The 16195-nt window shown below is 42.0% G+C and overlaps 1 protein-coding gene across 1 annotated transcript in view; it reads right to left on the reverse strand.

The window, feature by feature from the left end:
• Window positions 1-16195, reverse strand: part of LOC119426017 (trafficking protein particle complex subunit 9) — a 505336-nt gene that overhangs the window by 128038 nt on the left and 361103 nt on the right. The window lies entirely within an intron of this gene.

Raw genomic sequence — 16195 nt, forward strand, 5'->3', positions numbered from 1 at the left:
TAAAACTAAAGTTACCACAGGGACGCGTGGCTGAATAAAAGGGGCAGAAGCTCGGAGCTGAGGGGGTGTTTGTCCTTTCATGGCTGTCAAAGAGCATTAAAACCCTGTTTCTGCCTGCATTCTGATTTATTCAGACACGGACTGCACTGACATGCCTGCTTTGGGATCTCATCTGTTTGAGTTGTCGGCTGTGCGCTTCTGCTGAGTGCAGTGGCAGAATGAACGTTCATTTGGGCGATGGATTGCTGCCTGGCAGTATAGTCCCATCTGAAGCTTAATTTAACTTTATTTTACCTCTTTCAAGGCCAGTCAGCTCGTGGTGAAATGGCCACGTGTGGCTAGTGGAGTTATGGCAAGCCATGTTGCCATATATTTGTATTTTATGGCAAGTCATTTTGCCATGTAATTAGATCACGGCTGATGCATTGACGCAATCAAAACCCTGACAGAGACCCGGCCCGCCCATCCAGCACATTGTCATGGCCCGGCCTGCTCTGAATTCGGGTCGGGCCAGGCTTTGGGCCAGGTTAGAAATAGCTCTACACTAAACACTAATAATGTAAAACAATATGCTGAACAGCAGCAGCACGGACATGAGGCTATGAGAGCAGATGGGTATAAATGAACACAGCAGCATAAAATAAACAGCAACATGAAATGAGATCAGCAGCATGGATAATCAGCAGCACATATCACTAATCATAGTGGCATTAGAGTGATTTTTTTTTCCCCACAGTGATTATCCTGATTAGGGATTCATGAGTCTAACAGCCTCAGAGTAGAAGCTGTTCCTCAGTATCGTGGTTCTACACTTAATGCTCCTCAACCTCCTTCCTGAGGGGAGCGGGGCAAAAAGTGTGTGTGCTGGGTGAGTGGGGTCCTTCATGATGCAGGTGGCCCTCTTCCTGCATTTGGAGGTGTAGATGTCTGTGATAGTGGGCAGGCAGCAGTCTTCTGTGCAGCCTTCACCACTCTCTGAAAGGCTTTTCTTTCTGCAGCTGTGCAGCCTCCATGCCACACGTTGATGCTGGAGCACAGGATGCTCTCCACTGCACACCTGTAGAAGGAGGTGAGGACTGAGCTTCCCAGATCAGCTCGTCTCAGCCACCTGAGGAAGTAGAGTCTCTGATGAGCTTTCTTGATCAGGCTGGTGGTGTTGTTGCTCCAGCTGAGGTTGACATTCGGATGCACACCCAAGTACTTGTAGCTGGAGACCACTTTCACCACAGATCCTCTTATATTCATGAGGTGGGGTGGAGGGTGCTTGCTCCGTCTGAAATCCACGACCATCTCCTATGTCTTCTACACATAGATGTGAAGGTTGTTCTTCCTGCATCAGCTGTCCAGGTGTTCCATCTCTTGCCTGTAGCTGGACTCATCATTGTTTGTGATGCATCCAACCACTTCTGTATCATCTGCAAACTTTACAATATGACAGCCAAAAGGCAACAACAATAATGATTCTAAAAAAGTTAAGTCTGGTCCTCTGGACATTCAAAAACCAAAACCAAACAAACAAAAAAAAAATGTAGAAAAGTTTCATCTTTCATCCGAAAAACTTCTTCAGTCTGAGGTGCAGTATTCAGCTCAGTCTTATAAATAGCACCTTCCCATAGTGGATTAACCAGTTTGCTGCTGACAACCAAAACCAGCTGCTCACATGAACAGACAGCGTCTCCATTAACTAAGGAGCCAGGCAGAAGGAGAAATCCTACACAAGACAGGCTCTAGAGCAATGTGGATATCCTAACTGGGCCTTCCTGAAAGCAGAGAAGAAACCCAAACAGGACTCCAGTCAGCCTCAGGTGAAAAGGACGAACCCAGACCCAGACCAGTGGTCATTCCATATGTTGCGGGAGTATCAGAGAAACTGAGACGTTTTACGGCAAAGACTGGTTCAGATCCAGTCCCCCGGCACAAACAGAGTAATGTTGTGTATGTTGTTCAGTGTCAGGAGGGCTGTGATCAGTCTTACATCGGGGAAACTAAACAGCCACTGGCCAAAAGGATGGACCAGCACAGAAGATCAACATCATCAGGCCAGAACTCTGAGGTCTACACTCATCTCCAGGCCAGCGGTCACTCTTTCAGGGATGAAGATGTTCACATCCTGGACAGAGAGGAACGATGGTTTGAGAGAGGAGTAAAGGAGGCCATCTTTGTGAAAAGAAATCGTCCATCATTAAACAGGGGTGGAGCCTCCGGGTTCAACTGTCCCCCTCTTACAATACTGTGATTGCTAGTATCACTCAGCCCTCTGTGAACAGTAAACAGCCATCAGGTGCTAATGATCCATTGTTAGGCTGATGGTCCTTCTTGATCATGTGAGCAGCTGGTTTTGGTTGTCAGCAGCAAAACTGGTTGATCCACTCTGAGAAGGTGCTATTTAAGAGACTGAGCTGAATACAGCTCCTCAAACTAAACTACTAACTAAATCTTTTTTTGGTTTTGACCTCAAACTAAAGCCTTTCGGATGAAAGAGGAAACGCTTCTACTTTTTTTTTTTGTTTTGTTATGTTTTGATTTTTGAATGTCCAGAGGACCAGACTTAACTTTTTTAGATTTTTCTACCTAGATTATTGAGCATGCATCAGGAAACAATGATGATTCTGAGAATAACACATGACAAAGTTTCAGATCAATTATATTTTAGAGTTCAAACAGGACACACACACACCCCACAGCCTCCTCCCACCCCCACCAACACACACACAAAGATCAACCTTTACATTGATTATATGGATGACATCAACCTGGATGCCAGAAATAAATAAGGTATTGACTCTCTCTGATCCACCCAACATGAATATAGAGAAGGTACTTTGGAATGTCATCCAGACAGGATAAATGTGGTCAAATGGTGTTCAAGAGAGGTAAGGTGTTCACTAAATGGGTTCAATAGCACAAGTGTAAGAAAGTGTGTGTTGGATGTAAGATTCAGGCAGGCAAATCATACATTGAACACCATAACCAAGTGGCTGGAATAATATTCAAGAACATCTGTTATGAGCATGGACTGGAGATTCCACAGTCAAAGTGAGAGACACCACCAAGGGTGGTGGAGAATGTAAGGGCTAAGATACTGTGGGACTTTCCAGATCCACACTGACAAACAAGTGATGGCTAACCAACATGTGATGGTTGACAAGAAAGAAAAGAAGGCCATAGTGATAGATGTAGCAGTCCCAAGTTACTATAATATCAGGGAAAAGGGGCACAAGAAGCTCAAGAAATGTCAATAACTGATAGAAAAAATAAAGTAGGTGTGGAGAGTCAAGGCCTCCGAGGTTAACAAGAAGTTTAACATCTTATCTTCCCATCAATCTGGTTTCAGGAAACAACACAGCAAAGTGACTGTTTTTTGAAGGTTCTTGATGTCATTGACGCACTGGATGCTAAGGACTATTACTATTAAGCATTATTGTGCTGCAATTTATTTAGACATATCTAAAACTTTGGACACTATGGACCATGACATCTTATGTCATAAGCTCTCAGAAATTGGTTCCTCAGACCACACCATTGGTTGGTTCTCTAAGTATCTCTCAGATTGGAGGCAATGTGTTCAACATAACGGTACTTCTTCCAGCTATCTAACTGTCAAGAATGGTGTACCACAAGGCTCTGTCTTAGGACCCACCCTATTCACAATCTACCTAAGTAATGTAGGTCAGATCATTTCTGATGCATCCTTACATTTCTATGCCAACAACACAGTTGTTTGTTGTTGAGCTAGAACAGTTGCTAAGGTTTTTCAGTTCTTACAATTTGCATTCGACATCATCCAATCAGATTTGTTCCATCTCAAAATGGTGCTAAATGCTGATAAAACCAAAAGGATATTTTTTTCAAACAGGAATTTGGTACCAGCAGTCCTTCCTTCCATCTTATATATGAATGGTGTTCCAATAGTTTGTCGATTCCTACAAATACTTGGGTTTCTTGGTCGATTTGCAACTCTTTTTTAAGCCTCATGTCAAAAACTTGGTAAAGAAATTGAAAGTAAAACTGTTTCTTTTTTTAGAAACAGATCTTGTCTAACTCTAAATGCTAGGAAACACCTTGTAACTGATAATTTCCTTCCCTCCATTGACTATGGTGACATTATTTACATGAATGCTCCTGCAAGCACCTTGCAGATGTTGGATGCTGTCTATCACATTGCACTAAGATTCATAACTGGTTGTAACTACCATACCTATCACTGCACCTTGTTTTCACTGGTTAATTGGTCATCAACTTCATGGAGACTCTCACATTGATACATTTTCATCTTTAAATCACTTCTCATTATGTTGTCTTCATATATCTCCTCCTATATGTCACTTAGTCAGTGCAGCTACAGCATACATTCTGAAGACATGATTATCTGCAATGTTCCCTCAGTGTGGACTGAACTTGGCAAAAAGGCCTTAACTTACTCTGCTCCTGTATCCTGGAATACCTTGCAAAAAGATCTGAAGCTCTTGACTTTGACCATTCTAAGGGATTTTAAACAACTGTTAATTTCATGGCAAAAACCAATGCAGACATGTTCCTGTTTTTAGTCATTTACATCGATTTATAATGTAGCTGTTTTTGTTTCTTTTTTAATATCATTTATTTTATTTAGTTCTCATTGTATATGCTTTTATGATTGTCTGCTGTTGTCTGTACCTCTTCTGTGTTCTGTTGGATTTGATATATTTTATATCTTTTGACAAGCCTTGACATTTCTCTGATGATGTGAAATGATACATTCTCTACAAGGTGTGTGCGTGTATAATCATACACTAATTACTTCATGTTATATATAATCTCACAAGTGCTAAGGATAATCATACAAGTTCACATTTGATATAATTCTGAGGGAAACAGAGACAGGTAAGACACTTGTTCGTGTAGCAGGAAATGATCCTTCTTTGTTCATCTGAGCAGAGCAGCTGAGAGTGAGGCCCACCAATGTGACACACGGCGTACACATTGATTAAACATAAATAACGCTAAAACACAAACATTCATATACTTTATACTTAAAACAGATGGAGTATTTATGCTCTCACATTAATAATAGTTCAGACACACAGAAAACGTGTTTTAAAGCTTTACACAGACGACAGCCAGAGTAAGTGTCCTGTGTTCCAAAACAAAGCTCGTAAATCAACCCTTATCAGTAAAAGAATGAGCAAGGCCATCTGGGGCCTTCGGAGTAACCCTGGAGATAAGATCTGCTCCTGACTGGCTGAACAGGGTGTCACTCAGACCATCAAGAGGTTTTGACATCCAATCACAAGTCTGTCTGAACCCGAAAGGGCGGGACATGACAAACCTATAAATCTCGCTCAGACACAAAGTTTGGTTGAACAAACATCAGGCTGATTGACCAGGCAAGGTTCACTCTGATTTTGTTCCTCAGACTGCACTCTGATTATATGTAATATCTGCACACTTTAACTTTGTCTCAATTAAATCTTTTATACTAAGGTGAAGTGCTCCTGAAATTTTGTGCTCGGGTCATTTGAACACCCCAAAATCCTTCAGTTGTTTGTTTAAAACAGGTCTCTCTTGTAAATGAGTCCTCGTGGCTCAATGAGACTAACCTGTATAAATAATCAGGTCCAGATGACCTGACAGAAAAATGTTGGATTTTATACCTGGATTATTGAGCATGGACTTTGTTGTTTTCAACCAGTTTGACAAGACTGTCAACAAGGAAGAGGGCCGGCAATGGAGGAAGGGCGTACCAAAGAGACCATTTTATCACAAGCAGAACTGGTTTGCTCCACTTTGGAGTAAGCTGTTGGGGAAAAAATCAGTTTTGTTGTGTGTTTCCTTGACTGATGAAGCCTTCCGGACCGAAGGCGAAACGTTTCAGCACAAAAAAAAAAAAAACTGTCCAGATGACCTGACTGAAAAATGTTGGACTGTATAAATAAAGGTTGAATGAATGAGGTGCCAGTGTCATCAGAGCACTCTTTGCTACTCTCTGTTCAGAGAAGCTAAGACACTGAACAGCACCTTCAAGCTCCAGGCCGCTGGTAGAGGAACAGAGCTTGAAGTGAATTGGAACAACTTGTAGCAAATACAGGTCCTTCTCAAAAAAATTTGCATATTGTGATAAAGGTCATTATTTTCCATAATGTAATGATAAAAATGAAACTTTCATATATTTCAGATTCATTGCACACCAACTGAAATATTTCAGGTCTTTAATTGTTTTAAAACTGATGATTATGGCATACAGCTCATGAAAACCCAAAATGCCTGTCCCAAAAAATTAGCATATTTCATCCCACCAATGAAAGACAAGTGTATTTAATACAAAAAACACCAACCTTCAAATAATCATGTTCAGTTATGCACTCAATACTTGGTCGGGAATCCTTTTGCATGAATGACTGCTTCAATGCAGCGTGGCATGGAGGCAATCAGCCTGTGGCACTGCTGAGGTGTTATGGAGGCCCAGGATGCTTCGATAGCGGCCTTAAGCTCATCCAGAGTGTTGGGCCTTGCGTCTCTCAACTTTCTCTTCACAATATCCCACAGGTTCTCTATGGGGTTCAGGTCAGGAGAGTTGGCAGGCCAATTGAGCACAGTAATACCATGGTCAGTAAACCATTTACCAGTGGTTTTGGCACTGTGAGCAGGTGCCAGGTCGTGCTGAAAAATGAAATCTTCATCTCCATAAAGCTTTTCAGCAGATGGAAGCATGAAGTGCTCCAAAATCTCCTGATAGCTAGCTGCATTGACCCTGCCCTTGATAAAACACAGTGGACCAACACCAGCAGCTGACATGGCACCCCAGACCATCACTGACTGTGGGTGCTTCACACTGGACTTCTGGCATTTTGGCATTTCCTTCTCCCCAGTCTTCCTCCAGACTCTGGCACCTTGATTTCCGAATGACATGCAAAATTTGCTTTCATCCGAAAAAAGTACTTTGGACCACTGAGCAACAGTCCAGTGCTGCTTCTCTGTAGCCCAGGTCAGGCGCTTCTGCCGCTGTTTCTGGTTCAAAAGTGGCTTGACCTGGGGAATGTGGCACCTGTAGCCCATTTCCTGCACACGCCTGTGCACGGTGGCTCTGGATGTTTCTACTCCAGACTCAGTTCACTACTTCTGCAGGTCCCCCAAGGTCTGGAATCGGCCCTTCTCCACCATCCTCCTCAGGGTCCGGTCACCTCTTCTCGTTGTGCAGCGTTTTCTGCCACACTTTTCCCTTCCCACAGACTTCCCACTGAGGTGCCTTGATACAGCACTCTGGGAACAGCCTATTGGTTCAGCAATTTCTTTCTGTGTCTTACCCTCTTGCTTGAGGGTGTCAATGATGGCCTTCTGGACAGCAGTCAGGTCGGCAGTCTTACCCATGATTGTGGTTTTGAGTAATGAACAAGGCTGGGAGTTTTTAAAAGCCTCAGGAATCTTTTGCAGGTGTTTAGAGTTACGTCGTTGATTCAGATGGTTAGGTTAATAGCTTGTTTAGAGAACCTTTTCATGATATGCTAATTTTTTTGGGACAGGCATTTTGGGTTTTCATGAGCTGTATGCCATAATCATCAGTATTAAAACAATTAAAGACCTGTAATATTTCAGTTGGTGTGCAATGAATCTGAAATATATGAAAGTTTCATTTTTATCATTACATTATGGAAAATAATGACCTTTATCACAATATGCTACTTTTTTGAGAAGGACCTGTATAGGCTAGGCTGAGTGTTATGCATAAATATATAATTTAATTTACTAAATCATCTTTTTACAAGGAGATGAGAGAAAAATGACAGTTGAGCTTGAGTGAAAGTTGAATTTAAAACAGCAAAACATTAAAAGAGGTCCATAGGTCCAAACCTGTTAAATATGTTCATTGGAAATGGACTGTTACCTCTTACACCCCCCAATCCCCTCATGCCACCCCCAGCACCCCCGTTTGATAAGAACCACTTCAAGGTGCTTTGTGAAGTAAGACGAGTGATAAATTATTTATCTGGTCTGAACAAACAGCCTTAGGTCCAAGACTCCCTATTCATACTGCAAGTGTTGCAAAGTTACTCATTAAATAAAAGCCAGGCAGTTCTTGGCCTGAGGTTACATCAGGTGTTACATTCATAGAGTGACAAACTACATGGAGACAATCCTGGTGATCAATAATATAACCCACAGGAGCACCTCTGATTACCACACAGCCTGCAGAGCTTCCACTTACGACAGAATATATCACCTGGAGTTAAGATCCAAGAGATTACTGCAAAATGAATAAGCTTATGTGCTAATTTTCTCCAGAACCATAAAACTTTTTAACTGATGAACACCACAGATTAGCTAACAGGGTAATTGATGATCACATCCAGACCATGACGATTAAATATGCACATAGTTATTTTCTTAAGACAGTAGTGTTGGTTATTTTTGTAGGTTTTATGACTCTGATAATTAGAGAGATTTGAAGTAAACATGTTGCTGAAATTGCTCAAGGTGAAAACAGAAATGATCCTGTTTATTCTTAGTGGCAACAAGTATTTGTCTTGTTCAGATCACTGCTCACACTAAAATCCAAGAACAGCTGCTAAAACTCCTATTTCAGAAACAAATATAGATACATACATGTGCAGAGAAAATCGACAGATAGCTATGGGGATTGATAATCACATCCAGACCATGATCATTAAATATTCACATAGTTATTTAAAACATCTATTTATAAAAAACTAAACTGACTCTCTGGCAGGGGTGTCAAACTCATTTACAAAAACGATGACAACATTAAAAATGCATTTAAAAACCAAGGGCCAGTTTCAGGTAATGCATTATTTCCAGTCAGATACCTGACATTTTCTTGGTTGCAGGTTCCTCAACAAAAGTTTTATTGATTTCATTGGACATTCTGTCACGTTTCCCGATTCAAAATCCAAGATAAAAAATAATAATTCTTGGCTTCAAAGTTCAGCACGGTGGAGCAGTTGGTAGAGCTGCTGCCTCTCAGCGAGCAGGTTACCCTGGTTCAAATCCCGGCCAGGAGCTTTTCTGTGTAGAGTTTGAATGTTCTCTCTGTGCTGTGTGGGTTTTCTCCGGGTACTCCAGTTCCCTCCCACAGACCAAAAACATGCATGTTAGACAGATGGTAACTCTAAATTGTCCCTAGGAGTGAGTGAGAGAGTGAATGGTTGTCTCGTTTGTCTCTATGTGTCCCTGTGATGGAGTTGAGCCCTGCCCACCCCGCTTCTCACACAGTGACAGCTGGATTTGGACACCAGTGACCCAAAACGGAAGAAGCGGGTAAACAATAAGGGATTTTTTTCATTCAACCTTTATTTCTACGGGTTAGTCTTAATGATCCACAAGGACTCATTTACAACACAGACCTGTTTTAACAAAGCACACAGGTGAGGTACAGACAACAATGGACAATCATATTAAAAATATAAAATGAAAAGTAAATATAAGAATTGATCCAAAAAAGTTCAATCTGGTCCTCTGGACATTCAAAAAAACAAAAGCAAAAGCAAAAAAAAAAATCTAGAAACGTTTCGTCTCTCATCCAAGAGACTTCCTCAGTCTGAGGTGCTGTTTTCAGCTCAGTCTCTTAAATAGCACCTTCTCAGAGTGGATCAACCAGTTTGCTGCTGACAACCAAAACCAGCTGATCACATGCTCAAGAAGGACCATCAGCCTAACAATGGATCATTAGCACCTGATGGCTGTTTACTGTTCACAGAGGGCTGAGTGATACTAGCAATCACAGTATTGTAAGAGGGGGACAGTTGAACCCGGAGGCTCCACCCCTGTTTAATGATGGACGATTTCTTTTCACAAAGATGGCCTCCTTTACTCCTCTCTCAAACCATCGTTCCTCTCTGTCCAGGATGTGAACATCTTCATCCCTGAAAGAGTGACCGCTGGCCTGGAGATGAGTGTAGACCTCAGAGTCCTGGCCTGATGATGTTGATCTTCTGTGCTGGGCCATCCTTTTGGCCAGTGGCTGTTTAGTTTCCCCGATGTAAGACTGATCACCCTCCTGACACTGAACAACATACACAATATTACTCTGTTTGTGCCGGGGGACTGGATCTTTGGGATGAACCAGTCTTTGCCGTAATGTATTTTGGGGTTTAAAAGCCACTGGGACGTTATGTTTAGAAAATAAATGTCTCAGTTTCTCTGATACCCCCTCAACATACGGAATGACCACTGGTCTGGGTCTGGGTTCCTCCTTTTCACCTGATGGCTGACTGGAGACTGAGCTGAAAACAGCACCTCAGACTGAGGAAGTCTCTTGGATGAGAGACGAAACGTTTCTAGATTTTTTTTTTTTTTGCTTTTGCTTTGTTTTGCTTTTGTTTTTTTGAATGTCCAGAGGACCAGATTGAACTTTTTTGGATTTTTCTACCTGGATTATTGAGCATGCATCAGGATATAAGAATTGATATAAAAACAAAATAAAAAAACTGCTAAATTGTAAAGTGATGTAAAAAACTAAAAACAGGAACATGTCTGCATTGGTTTTTGCCAGGAACTCAGCAGATGTTTGAAGCCACTTAGAGAGGTCAAAGGTCGAGAGCTTCAGATCTTTTTGTAAGATATTCCAGGAAACAGGAGCGGAGTAGGAGAAGGTCCTATTGCCAAGTTTGGTCCGCATTGAGGGAACACTGCAGGTAATGATGTCCTGAGAGAGCACGCTGTAGCTGCACTCACACAGAGACATGTAGGAGGAGATGTATGAAGGCAGCAGACCAAGAAGTGATTTAAAGATGAAAATGTACCAGTGAGAGAGTCTGTGTGAAGTTAATGGTGACCAGTTAACCAGTGAATACTGGGTACAATGATAGGTACGGTAGTTACAGCCAGTTATGAATCTTAGTGCACCATGATAGACAGCATCCAACATCTGCAGGGTTCTTGTAGGAACATTCATGTAAATAATGTCACCATAATCAATGGAGGGAAGGAAAGTCACAGTTACAAGGCGTTTACTAGCATTCAGAGTTAGTCATTCATTCAACCTTTATTTAGACAGGTAAATCCCATTGAGCCTCGAGGACTCATTTACAAGAGAGACCTGATTTCAACAAAGAATGATGACAACAATGGACAACAGCGACAACAATAAACAATTATAAAAAGGCATACAGATTTTTTTTTTTTAACAAATAGGATGGCTAAAAAAAGAAAAGTAACAAAAAACAGCTAGATTCTAAGGCGAATGTAGAAAACTAAAAACAGGAACATGTCTGCATTGGTTCCTGCCAGGAGTCCAACAGATTCTTAAAGCCACTTAGAGAGGTCAAAGGTCGAGAGCTTCAGATCTTTTTGTAAAATAATCCAGGAAACAGGAGCGGAGTAGGAGAAGGCCCTTTTGCCTAGTTCAGTCCTCACTGAGGGAACACTGCAGGTAATATTGTCCTGAGAGCGCACTCCGTAGCTGCACTCACACAGAGACATGTAGGAGGAGATGTATGAAGGCAGCAGACCAAGAAGTGATTTAAAGATGAAAATGTACCAGTGAGAGAGTCTGCGTGAAGTTAATGATGTCCAGTTAACCAGTGAATACAGGGTGCAGTGGTGGGTACGATAATCACAGCCAGTTATGAATCTTAGTGCACCATGATAGACAGCATCCAACATCTGCTGCATCCAACATCTGCAGCATCCAACATCTGCAGGGTGCTTGTAGGAGCGTTCATGTAGATAATGTCACCATAGTCAATGGAGGGAAGGAAAGTCACAGATACAAGGCGTTTTCTAGCATTCAGAGTTAGACAGGATCTGTTTCTGAAACAGAAACCCAGTTTAAGTTCAAGTTTCTTTACCAAGTTTTCCACATGGAGCTTAAAAGAGAGATGTGAGTCGACCAAGAAACCCAAATATTTATAGGAATCAACAAACTCAATCGGGACACCATTTAAGGATACAATCAAAGGAAGAACTGCTGGGACCAACTTCCTATTTGAAAAAAGCATCCCTTTGGTTTTGTCGGCATTTAGGACAAGTTTGAGGCAAAACAAATCAGTCTGGATGTAGTTAAATGCAGATTTCAAAAGCTGGAAAGCCTTAGCAACTGTTTTAGCTCGACAATAAACAACTGTGTCCTCAGCATAAAAATGTATGGATGCATTAGGGATGTTTTTACCTACATTATGTATGTAGATTGTAAAGAGGGTGGGTCCTAAGACTGAGCCTTGTGGTACACCATTGTTGACTGTTAAATAACTGGAGGAAGTACCATTATGTTGAACACATTGCCTCCGGTCTGAAAGATAGTTAGAGAACCAACCAATGGTGAGTTCTGAGAAACCAATTTCTGAGAGTTTATGACACAAGATGTTCTGATCCACAGAGTCAGAATCTTTAGACAGGTGTAAGAAAAGTGCAGCACAATAATCTTTAGCATCCAGTGCTTCAACAACGTCATTAAGAACCTTCAGTGAAGCAGTGGTTGTGCTGTGTTGTTTCCTGAAACCAGATTGATGTGGAGGTAAGATGTTAAATGAGTCCAGGTAATTTTTGATTTGAGAGTTTATCAGTTTTTCTAGAACCTTGGCTAAAATGCAGAGTTTAGAGATTGGTCCATAGTTGTTCAGTGAGGTGGGGTCACCTCCCTTCAGCAAAGAAAGAACAAAGGCTGTTTTCCAAGCGTCTGGGATGGAGTTTTGTCTCATGGAGAGATTGAAGATGTGGGTCACAGGGACTGTGATGATATGAGCAGCCAGCCTTAAGAAATAAGGTGGAAGTTCATCTGGACCTGCAGATTTTTTTAGGATCAAGATCTTTTAACAGTTTATTAACCTCACTGACTGAGAATGGAGAAAAAGAGAAGGTGTGATTAACTGAGGATTGACTTGTAAAAGGGATTTGATTTGTAGAAGTTTGGTTATTAAGTGAAGTGGATGATTTTCCATTAGTAACTGTGTCAAATAAAGAACTAGAAGCAACAAAATGTTTGTTGAAACAGTTCAGGATCTCGTGCTTATTTGACACAGGAACAGAGTTAATGAGAAGTTGTGATGGGAGGTCAGATGATTGGGGGCTGCCTGAGAGAGAGATTTGATGATTTTCCAGAATCTGTTAGGGTCATTTAGGTTTTTGGAGGTCTGAGATAAAAAATAGTTGCATTTTGCTGCTTTGACAGCAGTTGTGCATTTATTCCTCATCTGTCGAAAACTCAACCAATCAGTGTCTGAGTCCAATTTTCTCGCTGCAGCCCAAAGATGATCTCTCCTGTGCATGAGGTCAGCTAGTTCTGGAGTAAACCAGGGGCTGTCTCGTCCCTTTATTCTGAACTGACGAAAAGGAGCACGTTTGTTCACAAAATAAATAAATCAACCTTTATTTATACAGGTAAATCCCATTGAGCCTCGATAAATGAGACTATTATGAAAATAGTTCCAAGCAGAGTTCACATCATCAGTTAACAGAATACGATGCCAGTCAAAGTGAGACAGATCCCAGAGGAATGACTGTTCACAAAAATGTTTCAAATCCCTTTTTTTAAATAATCTGGGCTTAGAAGGTGGAAGTTTAATATCTCTGAGAGTCACTGTCACTCAATGATCACTCAAAATATTAGCGGATACACCTGTACCAGGGAATTTGTGAGGTATATTAGTTAGAAACAGGTCTAAGATGGAAGACTTTTCAGGACGGTTTTTGTTTGGTCTAGTGAGAGAGACAGGCAACATTCCTTGAATTTATCACAGAGGGGGGTCGATTTATCCCAGTCAATGTTGAAATCTTCTGCCAAACAAATCTCTTTGAATGTTAAAATTACCAAGGAATTCTATCAGGGAGGACAGAGCCTCAGGTGTTGCTGAGGGAGGACGATAACAACCCAGTACAGATAAAATCTGGCCTCCATTCAAAGTGATGTTTATAGCTAAGGCATCAAACTGGTTTGGAATTGTTTTAGAGGACACAAGACTAGTAACCAGAGAATCTCTGATGTAAATAGCGACTTCACCCCCCCTTTTTTGACGATCACAGCGGTAGATGTTAAATTGATTACCAGGTCATTATTCAGTACAAGATTTTTTATTTTATTTTTTACTTCTTTCGGCTGCTCCCTTCTCCAGGGGTTGCCACAGCAAACTAAGTCGCACGAAGACTTTGCAACTATTTTTTTCGCCGGATGCTCTTCCTGATGCAACCACAGACCACTGAGCTACCACAGCCCTCTGTGTGAAGCAGAGAGCTGCCATCTAGGGTGCCCAGGGAAGCAGATAGTGTGGGTTAAGGATCTTGCTCAAGGGCCCAGAGTGGGGCAAATGAGGGTGGAGGCAGGTGTGGATGCCCACCCATCCCACCCACATTTTGATCTTGGCATATCAAGAGTTGAACCAGCGATCCTCCAATCACAGGTGCACCCTCTCCAGCCTCTGTGCCACCACCCCCTAGAGTTAGACAGGATGTTTTTCTAAAAAAGAAACCCAGTGCTAATTTCAGTTTCTTTGCCAAGTTTTCAACATGAGGCTTAAAGGAGAGATGCTAATCAACCAAGAAAACCAAGTATTTGTAAGAATTGACAAACTCAATAGGAGCACCATTTGAAGATTAAATAGAAGAAAGAACTGCTGGGACCGACTTCCTGTTTGAAAACAACATTCCTTTAGTTTTGTTGGTGTTTAGTACAAGTTTGAGAGAACAAGTCAGACTGGATGATGTCAAAGGTGTATTGCAAAAGCTGGAAACCCTTATCAACTGCTTTAGCTCAACAATAAATAACTGTGTCATCAGCATACAAATGTAAGAATGCATCAAGGATGCTCTGACCTACATTACTTATGTAGATTGTGAAGAGGGTGGGTCCTAAGATTGAACCTTTATTGATGGATGGATGAAAATTGATTGTTTCGTACAAGTTGAACACCACTCACTCTGTTTCTTGTTTGTTTGTAATACATGATAAGTGAATAATGAGAATATAGTAATATTAATTTTTCACTCTGTAGAATGATTTGACTTCAGAAAATTTGTAAATGACCTCTGACCCTTCACAGATAGATGAACAAGTACAACTGTTTCTCTAAGGTCATTACTGATGTCTTTCCTTTCTTGGTGTTGTGTTAACACACACACACACGCACGCATGCACGCACGCACGCACGCACGCACGCACGCACACACACACCTGGATGCTTCAAAGGTGCAAACTGACAAAACTCCTGATTTTATAGAGGTGATCACACTGATGATGATCAGTTAATCAGTACATGTGATCAGCAGACCCTGGACCTCTTAAACCCTGTGGAAGCAGCAAGACTGGACTTAGTTTTTCCACAAACAGCTTTTCCACTTAGGTTTTGTTCCTGTATATTAAACAACATGGTGGAATATGTTTTGTGTTTTTGTTCCCTTCATGTCAGATTTAAATTATTTAGAACCTGATAAAGAACAAATCATATTTCTTATGTCTTGATAGGTAAAATCTTTGAAATTAAAGAAGGTGAACATTATGTTTCCCCACCACTGTATTTTTATGATAAAACAATCATGGAAATTTTTAAGAAAAAAGTGAAGTCTGTTTAGATATAGGGCAGCACGGTGGCGCAACTGGTAGAGCTGCTGCCTCTCAGCGAGCAGGTCCCTGGTTCAAACCCCGGTCCAGGGGCCTTTCTGGGTGGAGTTTGCATGTTCTCTCCGTGCATGCGTGGGTTTTCTCCGGGTACTCCGGTTTCCTCCCAGAGACCAAAAACATGCATGTTAGGCTGATTGGTAACTCTAAATTGTCCCTAGGTGTGAGTGAGGGAGTGAATGGTTGTTTGTCTCGTTTGTCTCTATGTGGCCCTGTGATGGGCTTGCGACCTGTCCAGGGTGTACCCCGCCCCTCGCACAGTGATTGCTGGACATGGGCACCAGCGACCCCCGTGACCCAAAATGGAATAAACGGGTAAAGATAATGGATGGATGGATGGATGTTTAGATATAAATATGCATGACTTGATTCTTTAGCTGTCCTATTTGTAAGGATGGCACCATCTGTGCTGAGCCTGACTCAGCCCCAGTCCCAGAGCCTGACTCGGCCCCAGTCCCAGAGCCTTCAGAACCTGAAGCCAGCCCGGAGTCTGCAGCCAGCCCAGAGTCTGCAGCCAGCCCAGAGCCTACAGCCAGCCCAGAGACTGCAGCACCCGCAGCCTGCCGCAGAGGAGCCAAGCTCCACATCTCCTGCTCCGAGGGGGTCCAGGCGGACTCCGCTCCTGTCTGCTCAGCCGTGGGGGTCCAGGCGGAC

The sequence above is a fragment of the Nematolebias whitei genome, chromosome 19 (genome assembly GCF_014905685.2).
Source record: "Nematolebias whitei isolate Nwh7 chromosome 19, NemWhi1, whole genome shotgun sequence".
In the NCBI taxonomy this organism is placed as follows: domain Eukaryota; kingdom Metazoa; phylum Chordata; class Actinopteri; order Cyprinodontiformes; family Rivulidae; genus Nematolebias; species Nematolebias whitei.